We start from the raw sequence: 14,394 nt of genomic DNA on the forward strand, positions 1-14,394 counted from the left end.
AATGCGGTGGGACTTCTGGCTTATTACATCACTCCAAAGGTATGTACTGGTAAATAGATTAGCTGAAGCACTCTCGCATAGGCTGAATAAGTGAATGAACTTTGGTGTCTGTAAAATAAGAGAGGCTGAACATCAGAATAATTTCCTTACTTCCTACAGTCTGCTCCATTTAACCATTAATAATTGCATTCCTAACTAGAGATGTGTGGTGGACACTTTTTGTGTTTTGGTTTTGGATCTGGATCAGGATCTCCGTTTGTGTTTTGGATCTGGATTGGTTTTGCCAAAACCACCCTTTTGGGCTTTGGTTTTGGATCTAGATATTTAAAAAAAAACATAAAAAAGCTAAAATCACAGAATTTTGGGGTATTTTTGATCCTACAGTATTATTAACCTCAATAACATTAATTTCCAGTCTATTCTGAACACCTCAAAATATTGTTTTTAAGCCAAAAGCGGTAGCTAGATGACTAAGCTAAGTGACACAAGTGGGCGGCACAAACACTTGGCCCATCTAGGAGTGGCACGGACGTGGCAGACAGGATGGCAGTTTTAAAAACTAGGCCCCAAAGAGCAAAGAAAAAATAGGTGCAAGATGGAATTGTCCTTGGGTATGTCTCCCATCCACCCTTATGTTGTATAAACAGGACATGCACACTTTAACAAACCATTCATTTCAGCGACTGTGGCTGAAATTATTGGTTCGTTTGAACCCCCACCAAAAAAGAAGCAATTAATCTCTCCTTGCATAAACTGACTCTACAGAGGCAAGATGTCGTCCTCATCCTCCAATTCCTCACCCCTTTTAGTGTTTACATCCTCATCCTTACAGAGTATTAATTTGTCCCCACTGGAATCCACCATCACAGGTCCCTATGTACTTTCTGGAGGCAATTGCTGGTAAAGGTCTTCCTGGAGGCATTTATAATTAATTTTGATGAACATCATCTTCTCCACATTTTGTGGAAGTAACCTCCTATGCCGATCGCTGACAATGATACCGGCTGCACTAAACACTCTTTTGGGGTACACACTGGAGAGGGGCGCAACTTAGGTAAAATAAAGCCTGTTTGTGCAAGGGCCTCCAAATTGCCTCTTTTTCCTGCCAGTATACATACGGACTGACTGCCACCGATATATTCCTCCACCACTCTTTCAATGGCGACAGCATCATATGCAGTGACAGTAGACATGTCAGTAATAGTTGGCAGCTTCTTCAGTCTGGACCAGATGACAACACTTGCTCCTGACTGCCCTGCATCACTACCAGTGGGTGGGCTAGGAAATTTTATTCTTTTCCTCACAGCCCTAGTTGTGGGAGAAAATGAAGGAGGAGCTTTTGACCGGTCACGTTCCGCTTGAGTTGACAATTTTCTTACCAGCAGGTCTTTAAACCTAGGATTGAGCACGGTGGCCAAAATGTAGTGCTCTGATTTCAACAGATTAACCACCCTTGAATCCTGGCAAAGTGAATGAAGGGCTCTATCCACAAATCCCACATACTTAGCGAAATCAGTCCATCTCCGCTCCTATTTCAATTTCTCCAGCTGCTTCTATAAAAGCCTGATAAGAGGAATGACCTGACTCAAGCTGGCAGTGTCTGAACTGACTTTATGTGTGGCAAGTTCGAAGGGTTGGAGAACCTTGCACAACACAGAAATAATTCCCCACTGCGCTTGAGTGAGGTGCATTCCCCCTCCTTTATCTATATCATAGGTGGATATACTGTATAGGTGTCAGCGTCCGGGGTCTTACCGGAATGCTGGGGCCGTGGGGCGGGCTTCACGGGCGGCTGGGCAGCGGCGGTGGAGGGCTGCGGTGCTGGGTTCAAGGGTACAGGCAGTGGTAATGGCGTTGAGGGGGTCCGCTCGTGGCGGCGGGACGCCGCTGCAGTGGCTCGCTCTTGCTAAACCGTTGCCTAGGAGACCAGGGGCAGTGAGCAGCATGTTGTCAGAAATGTTGGAGACCAAGTTTCTGACATAATTCCTGTTCCTAGTTTACCAGCCAATCCAGGGAGACTTCTTCCTATAAAAGGGGGCTGGTTTAGGACAGGGACGCCAGTGCTTCAAGTTACAACCCTGTTGTAGGTGCTTTAGCCTGTGCTCCCAGGATTCCTGCTGTATTCTGGTATTTCTAACCCTGCTTTGCCAGTTCTCAGTTGCTGCTGCAGTTTTCCCATTCCTCGCCTGCTGCTGCCCGTGGAGATGCTCTTGGAAAACCCGGTTCAGTAAGACCCTTTGGGCACGGACGACCCCGGGTCTCTTGCCTCCAAGCCACAGTCCGCAGATTCTTGCTTCCAGCCAAGTCCTCGAACCACCATTCACAGTCCTCAGCTCGTTATCTCCAGCTTCATCTTTCAAGCCACAGTCTACAGTTCTCAGTCTCCAGTCACGACCCAAACTACCGTCCACAGTTCTCCTCTACCGCAGTTTCATCTTATAAGTCACAGTCCACGGTTCTTGTCTTCAGCCTCGTTTTACTCTCACTCACAGTTCCACAGTTCTTTGTCTACGACCACGTTCTCAAGTCACCGTTCATCAACCTGTTTTCTACCTCTGCTCTGTACATAATAAATACTTTCCATTGACTCTCAAACTCTGCCTAAATCCTTCATTGCTCCGTATCCCATGCAAAGGAACTATATCCAACCCCCTCATTTTGTTCTTCCCCAGCCTGCTACCTCCTTGGGCAAGTCTCAGCTGCCGGATCCCCAAACTTTGCTAGACGTGACAATAGGCTTGAATGGCCTTTTGCTGCTCCTCCATCCTCTGAAGCATATAGGGGGTAATTCAGACTTGATCATAGCAGCAAATTTGTTAGCAGTTGGGCAAAACCATGTGCACTGCAGGGGGGACAGATATAACATGTGTAGAGAGAGTTAGATTTTGGTGGGCTGTTTTTAAACTGAAATCTAAATTGCAGTGTAAAAGTAAAGCAGACAGTATTTACCCTGCACAGAAACAAAATAGCCCACAGAAATCTAACTCTCTCTGCAAGTGTTTTATCTGCCACACCTGCAGTGCACATGGTTTTGCCCAACGGCTAACAAATTTGCTGCTACGATCAGGTCTGAATTACCCCCATAGAGTGTTGAATTCCACCTCATTACCACCTCTTGCTTCATGTGATGGCAGGGCAGGTTCGGAGTGTTTGCTGGTTCTTCAGTCTTCGACACGCAGTCGCTGAATGTCAAAAGTGCCCCGCAATATTTCGAGCCACTGACAGCATCTCCTGCATGCCCCTGTCATTTTTCAAAAAACATCAGCACCACCAAATTAATGGTATGCGCATAGCATGGGATGTGCTGGAATTTGCCCACATGTAATGCACGCACAAAATTGGTGGCATTGTCAGATATCACAAATCCCCAGGAGAGTCTAAATGGGGTAAGCCATTGTGGGATGATGACCCTCAGTTTCCATAAGAGGTTGTCAGCAGTTTGCCTCTTACGGAAACTGGTGATACACAGCTTAGCCTGCCTAGGAACGAGTTGGCCTTTGTGAGATGCTGCTACTGGTGCTGCTGCTGTTGTTACTGTGGAAGGCAATACATCTACACAGTGGGCTTTCATAGTCATGTAGTCCTTAGTTTGCCCTACTCCACTTGTCCACATGTCTGTGGTTAAGTGAACAGTGGGTACAACCACATTTTTGAGGACACTGAGGACACTTTCTTAATGTCCCTCTACAGTTTAGTACCAGGGACACAGTAATGTTACGTTCCTGGTGCTCAGAACAAGGGAGATGTTGCGTAGTGAGTACAGAGCACCAGAACGTGACGCTGAAATAAGGTGTGGCATGGAAATAGCCCCTAACAGCCTACCTCCATTGTTTCACCCGTGTGGTCAGTTCACACCTGAGTGACTATGGTTTCATGGGCCCACGGCAGCCGCGTTTGAAGGGCGGATTAGGTCTGCCCAACTCCGATGCCCCCAAGTCTTAGAGTGAGACAAGTCATGAACCGAGACAGGATAATAACAAGGGGACCTCTAACTAAAGTAAACAGAAGGCTAGGGGCTACTAACAACCCTAAAACTGAATATATGTGTGGCACGCCGCCAAAGGAAAAGAACAACAAAGGAAATGCTGTCCACACGCCGACACAATACTGTTGTGTACCGGCGGTGACAGCATAAGCAGAACCCTCTGCAAAACACCAGTAACAAATATAACCAAAGAATACTGCGGCCTAGGCCGACGGACGCGGCAAAGCCGCTACTCATGGAACCGGTACAAATACTGGCAAATGGACAGGAACCCCCAATGTAGCCGACACAGACTCTCAGAACCGGAAGACAGGCAGAATCCCAAACGACAGACCGGTGGACACCAAGAAGCCAGATACTCGACCAGGCACAGACAAAGCCACAGGACTTCTGGACAGGAACGCTTCACGGCAGGACACGGGATCAGACACTGGAACCGACACTGGAACCGACACTGGAACCGACACTGGAAGCAGCTAGACAGACACTGCTAGACAGGAGCTCAGGAACTGGCAGGGACTAGCTCAGAACTCAAGAACTCTGGAACTATCACCAGCGTCTGTGTATTGCACTGAGCCAGAATATAACAGAGAGTCCTAATTAATTATGTTGTGCAGTTGCCCTGCTGCACAACTGAGAGGTGCAATTAACAGACAGGTGAGGCTGAACACATGGGAACAAGCTGCAATTACACAGACTCACCACCGGCAGCAAACAAGAGTCTTCTTAAACCAGAGCAACGGGAAATCCTGGCCTGCAAGACAACTATAAACATAAAATACATAACCAAAATGCAAAACAGGAATGAGCCACAGCCGTGGCTCATAACAGTCCCCTCCCCCCCTTGAGTAGGGGTCAACGGACCCCAAAATTCAGACTATCCAAAACAAGGGATACAAAAAAAAAACCCGACACACTGGTCTAACATGCAAGAAAACAGAAACAAGCTGTGGCAACATCTTGTAACAGTGCCCCCCCCCCTTGACGGTGGCCACTGGACACAAGACAAGGAAAAAAAAATATTTTTTTTATATATATATATATATATCAAGGCAAGAGTCAATTATTATTTATTTTTCTTATTATTATTTTTACAAAGTTTTGGAGGTCTGACCAAGGTAATTCCCCAAACATTGTCTGAACTGATGGTACCTCCCAGCAAGGCTGGGTTCAAATCAGAGATTGGTTTCTTAACCTTGGGAGCTGAACTTTCAGGCAAAGTACTACTACTAGAAGAAGACAGAAAAGTACATCCTGCAGTCAAAACAACGGGCTGAGACTCTTGTGCCGAGTTTACAGTATACGGTGAATTCTTAGCAGATAAGACGGGTGACCTAGAGGAACCTGAACCAATTTCTTTGGAACCATATCTTTTAATAACTGCATCACTGAATGCTGGGGGATCCTGAAGAATGGGATCTTCAGTTTTCATTTAATTGGATGCCCACTCAAAAGGCTCCCCTCTAATGGAATATATCAGATAGAGCACAAGGTTCTCTGAAGTGATGCCCAGAAATGGTCTAGACAACATAATGATGTAATAGTGTTTGTAAAGCGCCAGAAATTGGACTAAGTCCCCATCAAAGATTATAGATGTTGAGATATCAACAGAGTCAGGATCTGCTTCCTTCCCATCTGACTGACTAGAGTGCTTTGCTAGGACCTGGTCACTACTGACCTTACTCGAGGCTGAGACTTTCTGAACCCCACCTGGGGCAGTGACTTTCTGAACCCCACCTGGGGCAGTGACCCTCGGAACCCCACCTGGTGCAGTGGCCCTCGGAACCCCACCCGGGGTAGTGACTTTCTGAACCCCACCCGGGGCAGTGACTTTCTGAACCCCACCCGGGGCAGTGGCCCTCGGAACCCCACCCGGGGTAGTGACTTTCTGAACCCCACCCGGGGCAGTGGCCCTCAGAACCCCCTCTGGGGCAGTGGCCTTCGGGAACCCCGCTGGGGGCAGCACCTCGGATTCTTTTACTGGGACCGGGCCGTCAGCCTCCCTCTCTGGGACCGGGCCGTCAGCCTCCCTCTCTGGGACCGGGCCGTCAGCCTCCCTCTCTGGGACTGGGCCGTCAGCCTCCCTCTCTGGGACCGGGCCGTCAGCCTCCCTCTCTGGGACCGGGCCATCAGCCTCCCTCTCTGAGTCGATAATTATCGAAACTTCTCCCGGGACCTTTGCTGAAGCTATAACTTTCAGAGCCTCCACTAATGCTATGCCTCTTGAGTCCTTTCCTGGGGAAGCGACTTCTAGACCCTTCTCTGGGGCTGTGTCTCTCGAGACCCCACTTGGGGATATTACTTCAAAGATCCCTTCCGGGGTTTTGCTTCTCGAGTTCCCTTCTAGAACTTTGGCTTTAGACACCTTCTCTGTAGTTGCGCTTTTCAAGTCCCTACCTGGGGTAACAGCTTCTGAGACCCCTTCTGGTATTGACACCTGAGCTATAATATTCGATGTCCCTCTATGACCTAGGGCATCAGGTACCGCTCCAGGACTCTGGGCATCAGGTACCGCTCCAGGACTCTGGGCATCGGGTACCGCTCCAGGACTCTGGGCATCGGGCACCGCTCCAGGACCCTGGGCATTGGGCACCGCTCCAGGACCCTGGGCATCGGGCACCGCTCCAGGACCCTGGGCATCGGGCACCGCTCCAGGACCCTGGGCATCGGGCACCACTCCAGGACCCCGGGCATCGGGCACCACTCCAGGACCCCGGGCATCGGGCACCACTCCAGGACCCCGGGCATCGGGCACCACTCCAGGACCCCGGGCATCGGGCACCACTCCAGGACCCTGGGCATCGGGCACCACTCCAGGACCCTGGGCATCGGGCACCACTCCAGGACCCCGGGCATCGGGCACCGCTCCAGGGGTTTGCAACTCTGCTTCAACAGGAAAATCAAGAGAGGAGAAAAACATTCTCCTTTGGTTCCTGAATCTATAATGGGGCTCCCTAGCCCAAGGACCCCAATTATAGGACAGAGTGCTTTTTAGTGTGGGTTGTGTGACAAGTACCTCTGCCACAGTAGAGACAGGAGTAGGTCTTGTATCCTGACTCAACTTGGCCTGAGGGCAGGACTTGTCGCCACACTTTGGCTTGCGCAACTCACAGGTCTGCAGATAGTGGCCTAAACCCCCACAATATAGGCATAAATTTAAGTTTCTGCGACGCAGACGCTCCTCTTCTGAGAGCCTGGGACGCAGAAAACTTTTAAAGTTTTTCTCTCCAACTGAACCTGAGGATTCTCTTGTCACCATATTGTGAGCAAGAGTCTCTTTAGAGGTAGATGAACTCTCAATGACTTCTGGCAAGATAAGCAAAATTTTAGTCAGAAGGTTTTGCAGTTGCTTTAAGGATTGCTGCAAAACTTCCAGTCGCTCAGGTTTCAAAGCACTGAAAGCAGAGTTCAGGGCTGAGAGAGACGCCTGCAGGGCTTGCATAGTTGGCATAGGAGGATTTTAAACTAGACAAGACAAGACTAAACTAGACTAGAAAAGACAAGACTGGACTGGATTTTTTTTTTAAACTAGACAAGACAAGACTGGATTCTGCACACCGGACTGGATTCTGCAAACCGGACTGGATTCTGCACACTGACAGGACTAGACAGGACTGGAAACTAAACACCGGACTGGATTCTGCACACTGAATTCTAGACAGGACTGGATTCTAAACACCGGACTGGATTCTGCACACTGAATTCTAGACAGGACTGGATTCTAAACACCGGACTGGATTATGCACACTGAATTCTAGACAGGACTGGATTCTAAACACCGGACTGGATTCTGCACACTGAATTCTAGACAGGACTGGATTCTAAACACTGAATTCTAGACAAGACACTGGACCAAAAAAGAAAAAACTACTATTTAGCTTTGTTTCTTTTTTGTTGTATGGCTGGTGATAATGTTACGTTCCTGGTGCTCAGAACAAGGGAGATGTTGCGTAGTGAGTCCAGAGCACCAGAACGTGATGCTGAAATAAGGTGTGGTATGGAAATAGCCCCTAGCAGCCTACCTCCATTGTTTCACCCGTGTGGTCAGTTGACGCCTGAGTGACTATGGTTTCTTGGGCCCACGGCAGCCGCGTTTGAAGGGCGGATTAGGTTTGCCCAACTCCGATGCCCCAAGGTCTTAGAGTGAAACAAGGCGTGAACCGAGACAGGATAATAACAAGGGGACCTCTAACTAAAGCAAACAGAAGGCTAGGGGCTACTAACAACCCTAAAACTAAATACGCCGCCAAAGGAAAAGAACAACAAAGGAAATGCTGTCCACACGCCGACACAATACTGTTGTGTACCGGCGGTGACAGCATAAGCAGAACCCTCTGCAAAACACCAGTAACAAATATAACCAAAGAATACTGCGGCCTAGGCCGACGGACGCGGCAAAGCCGCTACTCACGGAACTGGTACAAATACTGGCAAATGGACAGGAACCCCCAATGTAGCCGACACAGACTCTCAGAACCTGAGGACAGGCAGAATCCCAAACGACAGACCGGTGGACACCAAGAAGCCAGATACTCGACCAGGCACAGACAAAGCCACAGGACTTCTGGACAGGAACGCTTCACAGCAGGACACGGGATCAGACACTGGAACCGACACTGGAACCCACACTGGAAGCAGCTAGACAGACACTGCTAGACAGGAGCTCAGGAACTGGCAGGGACAAGCTCAGAACTCAAGAACTCTGGAATTATCACCAGCATCTGTGTACTGCACTGAGCCAGAATATAACAGAGAGTCCTAATTAATTATGTCGTGCAGCTGCCCTGCTGCACAACTGAGAGGTGCAATTAACAGACAGGTGAGGCTGAACACATGGGAACAAGCTGCAATTACACAGACTCACCACCGGCAGCAAACAAGAGTCTTCTTAAACCAGAGCAACGGGAAATCCTGGCCTGCAAGACAACTATAAACATAAAATACATAACCAAAATGCAAAACAGGAATGAGCCACAGCCGTGGCTCATAACAAGTATGTCCATCAACTGTCTAAATCCCACTGCACTAATTGTGGATACCGGATGCACGTCTAACATAAGCATACTGTAGTTGTTATGGCCTCAGGACTGTTGGACAGTCAATTGCTTAGTTGAAGTAGTACAAGTGGTCTTTCGACCTCCTCTCTGGGATTACGATTGACTCCCATCAGCAACAACAGCAGCAGAAGCAGCAGTAGGAGTACCACTCAAGGATCCTCCAGAGGAATCCCAGATAGGAGAGGACACGTCAGTCATGCCAGTGACATGGCCTGCAGGACTACTTATGTTTCTGACTGAGGAGGAAATTGATGTTGAGGGCAGAGGCAGAACTACCATTGGTGCAGCAGGTCCATTGCTCCTGGGCCTTGAGGACAAAGGGGCCTACTGCTTCACAGACTAGCAATGAGTTATCCCCTGGCCCCCCGATGACCATTTTGTGCAATGTCGGATGAATGGCCCAGTGCAGAGAGTATGGTGAGCCCCACTGCCTGAAGGACCTGCCCCTTGCCTTATGTAGGCAGGGCTGACCTTGTATGTGCCAGACTGATAAAGGAGTCCTTCCACCGAGCAGCATTGATGATCACAGCCACATACTGCCTCTAGTTAACAGACAGCTGTTCATTATTAACCGGTGTAACTGGCACTGTCAGAGTCTGCCTGACTGACAAACTGAGGAAAGCACAAAGGGCAGGGCCCCCTGTCACAGATAGAGAAGAGGGCACTGTGTTCCTGCCTCCATCAAGGTACATGCCCCTTGTTCTTTGCACCTCCCAGCACTTGCAGGGGGCATGCAAATGGTGGAAGCCGCCTCCTCTTCCCATACAATCTTGGGAAGGTCAGGCCTAGACATCGCAACCGCGGACACACTTGGACTCTCCTTGGGGATTTGTGATATCTCTGAACGCCCCGTTTTTTGGTTCTGTGCTTTAACAAGCTTCATTTTTTTTTTTTCGAGAGGGAGGAGGACTTCTGCACATCTAACACCAACATAAGTGTCAAGGCCTAAGTTATGAGGGCTTCCATCGTCATGTGAAGCTGAACCACTAGTCATGAACATAGGCCAAGGCCTTAGCCATTCCTTGCCACTTTGTGTCATGAATGGCATATTGCCAATATTAAGTTTCTCATCAGATAATTTCTTTATTTGTCTGTTTAATAATTTTTGTTTCTTGGATTTTACATGCCCTCTTTGACATTGGGCATTGGCCTTCGCAGACGATGTTGATGTATTTGCATTGTCAATGTCATGACTGGTGGCAGCAGCTTCAGCACTAGTACTAGGAACTGGAACTGGTTCCTGATCTTTCACTAGTTTTTCCTCCAAATTTTGGTTCTCCATTTCACAGGACAGCACCCCTTTATTATTACAGCACACAGAACAGTGCCCTTTTATTTTCACAGCACCCATGTATTGTTACAGCATACAAGAAAGGGCCAGTGTACTTTTATTTTAACAACAGCACCCCTGTATTTTGACAGCATACAGGACAGGGCCAGCACCCCTGTGTTTGAACAGCACTCCTGTAATTTTACAGTATACAAGACAGGGCCAGTGTAATTTTATTTTAACAACAGCACCCCTGTATTTGGGCCAGTGTACTTTTATTTTAACAACAGCAACCATGTATTTTATAGCATACAGGACAGGGCCAGTGTGCTTTTATTTTAACAACAGCACCCCTGTATTTTTACAGCATGCAGGACAGGGCCAGCATCCTTGCATTTGATCAACACCCCTGTAATTTTACAGTATACAAGACAGGGCCAGCGTAATTTTATTTTGACATCAACACCCCTGTATATGGGCCAGTGTACTTCTATTTTAATGGCAGTATCCCTGTATTTTGACAGCATACAGGACAGGGTCAGCACCTCTGTATTTGATAAAGACCTCTGTAATTTTATAATATACAGGACAGGGCCAGTGTAATTTTTTTAACAACAGCACCCCTGAATTTTTACAGCATACAGGACAGGGTCAGTGTACTTTTATTTAAACAACAGCACCCCTGTATTTGGGCCAGTGTACTTTTATTTTAACAGCAGCACCCTGTATTTGGGCCAGTGTACTTGTATTTTAATAACAGCACCCCTGTAATTGGGCCAGTGTACTTTTATTTTAACAACAGCACCCCTGTATTTGGGCCAGTGTACTTTTATTTTAACAGCAGCACCCTGTATTTGGACCAGTGTACTTTTATTTTAACAACAGCACCCCTGTATTATTCCAGCATACAGGACAAGGCCAGTCTACATTTATTTTAACAGCACCCCTGAATTTTTACAGCATACAAGACAGGGCCATTGTACATCTATTTTCACTGCACCCCTGAAATTTGACAGCATACAAGATAGGGCCAGTGTACATTTATTTTCACTGCACCCCTGAATTTTTACAGCTTACAAGACAGGGCCAGTGTACATTTATTTTCACTGCACCCCTGAAATTTCACAGCATACAAGACAGGGCCAGTGTACATTTATTTTCACAGCACCCCTGAATTTTTACAGCATACAAGACAGGGCCAGAGTACATTTATTTTCACAGCACCCCTGATTTTTTACAGCATACAAGACAGGGTCAGAGTACATTTATTTTCACAGCATCCCTGAATTTTTACAGCATACAAGACAGTGCCAGCTCCCCTGTATTTTCACAGCATACAGGAGGACAGTGCACAGTGACAGCCAGTACAGCAACAACCATGTACAGCTGCAGCACCCCTAACAGCACATGACACCAGTGAAAGCCAGGACAGCACCCCTAACAGCACAGGGACACCACAGTGACAGGACAGCACCCCTAGAGAGCACACAATAACCCCACCAGATGCCAACACCCACAGAGAGACAGAGGTCTGTCTCCCTCACTCTCGAAGTTCAGAGTGAAAATGGCGGCAACGCAGGGCTGTCGGATTCTCGTGGGTTTTGGATTCCATATAATATTCAAAACCTGTGAGAATCTGACAGCGGGATGATGACATTTTGCATCGTTCTAGGATCTGAGTCTGGCAGGAAGTCCTGAGCCGGGCTCGGATCCTAGCTCGAATCATGAAGTTCAGGGGATGTTCGGTTCTCTGAGAACAGAACACGCTCATCTCTATTCCTAACACTGAATGATAAATCACTACTCAGTATGGGGTAAATTTACTAAAGGTTCTAAAATTTAAAAGTGGTGATGCTGCCCAAAGCAACAAATCAGGGTCTATCATTTCTCTATCACATCCTAGAAAATGATAGACAGAATTTGATTGGTTTCTTTGGGCAACATCACCACTTTTCAATTTTAGAATCTTTAGTAAATGTAACCCTTTGTATCACAATGCTATGTTTCATGCAGCACTGTCTAAGCATACGTTTTGTATTATTCAGAGATGTGCATGGAGCCCCATGTTTTGTTTTTTTGTCTTGGTTCTACGTAATTTATCATTGTGTTTTGGTTTTGGCTAAACAAACCTCAAGTGTTTTGGTTCGGATTATGTTTTTGGTTTGGTTTAAAATCGATAATTATTGATAAAAATCTAAAAATCTAGAGTTGTGCAAGGACCCCTGTATTTTGGTTTTGGTTGTAATATCATCCTCTTATTTTGGTTTTGCAAAACCACCCTCAAGTGTATTGGTTTGGATTTGGATTTTGGTCCAGTTAAAAATCGATTACAAAAATCTATAATTTTTTATAAAAATTGACTGGATTCTGTTTTATCTGAAATATAGCTATTAGCAATCATGATTAGTGATGTGCACCGGAAATTTTTCAGGTTTTGTGTTTTGGTTTTGGATTCGGTTCCGCGGCCGTGTTTTGGATTCGGACGCGTTTTGGCAAAACCTCCCTGAAATTTTTTTGTCAGATTCGGGTGTGTTTTGGATTCGGGTTTTTTTTACAAAAAACCCTCAAAAACAGCTTAAATCATAGAATCTGGGGGTCATTTTGATACCATAGTATTATTAACCTCAATAACCATAATTTCCACTCATTTCCAGTCTATTCTGAACACCTCACACCTCACAATATTATTTTTAGTCCTAAAATTTGCACCGAGGTCGCTGGATGACTAAGCTAAGCGACCCAAGTGGCCGACACAAACACCCGGCCCATCTAGGAGTGGCACTGCAGTGTCAGACAGGATGGCAGATTTAAAAAATAGTCCCTAAACAGCACATGATGCAAGAAAAAAAGAGGTGCAATGAGGTAGCTGTGTGACTAAGCTAAGCGACCCAAGTGGCCGACACAAACACCTGGCCCATCTAGGAGTGGCACTGCAGTGTCAGACAGGATGGCAGATTTAAAAAATAGTCCCCAAACAGCGCATGATGCAAAGAAAAAAAGAGGTGCAATGAGGTAGCTGTGTGACTAAGCTAAGCGACCCAAGTGGCCGACACAAACACCTGGCCCATCTAGGAGTGGCACTGCAGTGTCAGACAGGATGGCAGATTTAAAAAAATAGTCCCCAAACAGCACATGATGCAAAGAAAAAAAGAGGTACAATGAGGTAGCTGTGTGACTAAGCTAAGCGACCCAAGTGGCCGACACAAACAGCTGGCCCATCTAGGAGTGGCACTGCAGTGTCAGACAGGATGGCAGATTCAAAAAATAGTCCCCAAACAGCACATGATGCAAAGAAAAAAGAGGTGCAATGAGGTAGCTGGGTGACTAAGCTAAGCGACCCAAGTGGCCGACACAAACACCTGGCCCATCTAGGAGTGGCACTGCAGTGTCAGACAGGATGACAGATTTAAAAAATAGTCCCCAAACAGCACATGATGCAAAGAAAAAAAGAGGTGCACCAAGGTCGCTGGATGGCTAAGCTAAGCAACCCAAGTGGCCGACACAAACACCTGGCCCATCTAGGAGTGGCACTGCAGTGTCAGACAGGATGGCACTTCAAAAAATAGTCCCCAAACAGCACATGATGCAAAGAAAAAAAGAGGTGCACCAAGGTCGCTGAATGGCTAAGCCAAGCGACACAAGTGGCTGACAAAAACACCTGGCCCATCTAGGAGTGTCACTGCAGTGTCAGACAGGATGGCACTTCAAAAAATAGTCCCCAAACAGCACATGATGCAAAGATAAATTAAAGAAAAAAGAGGTGCAAGATGGAATTGTCCTTGGGCCCTCCCACCCACCCTTATGTTATATAAACAGGACATGCACTTTAACAAACCCATCATTTCAGCGACAGGGTCTGCCACACGACTGTGACTGAAATGACTGGTTGGTTTGGGCCCCCACCAAAAAAGAAGCAATCAATCTCTCCTTGCACAAACTGGCTCTACAGAGGCAAGATGTCCACCTCCTACTCATCGTCCGATTCCTCACCCATTTCACTGTGTACATCCCCCTCCTAACAGATTATTAATTTGTCCCCACTGGAATCCACCATCTCAGGTCCCTGTGTACTTTCTGAAGGC

General features: G+C 47.1%; 1 protein-coding gene across 1 annotated transcript in view; it reads left to right on the plus strand.

Moving 5' to 3' along the window:
* ZPLD1 (zona pellucida like domain containing 1) overlaps positions 1–14,394 on the plus strand; it is a 296,759-nt gene that overhangs the window by 265,738 nt on the left and 16,627 nt on the right. The gene's annotated exons all lie outside the window — the stretch shown is intronic.

The sequence above is a fragment of the Pseudophryne corroboree genome, chromosome 2 (assembly GCF_028390025.1).
Source record: "Pseudophryne corroboree isolate aPseCor3 chromosome 2, aPseCor3.hap2, whole genome shotgun sequence".
In the NCBI taxonomy this organism is placed as follows: Eukaryota; Metazoa; Chordata; class Amphibia; order Anura; family Myobatrachidae; genus Pseudophryne; species Pseudophryne corroboree.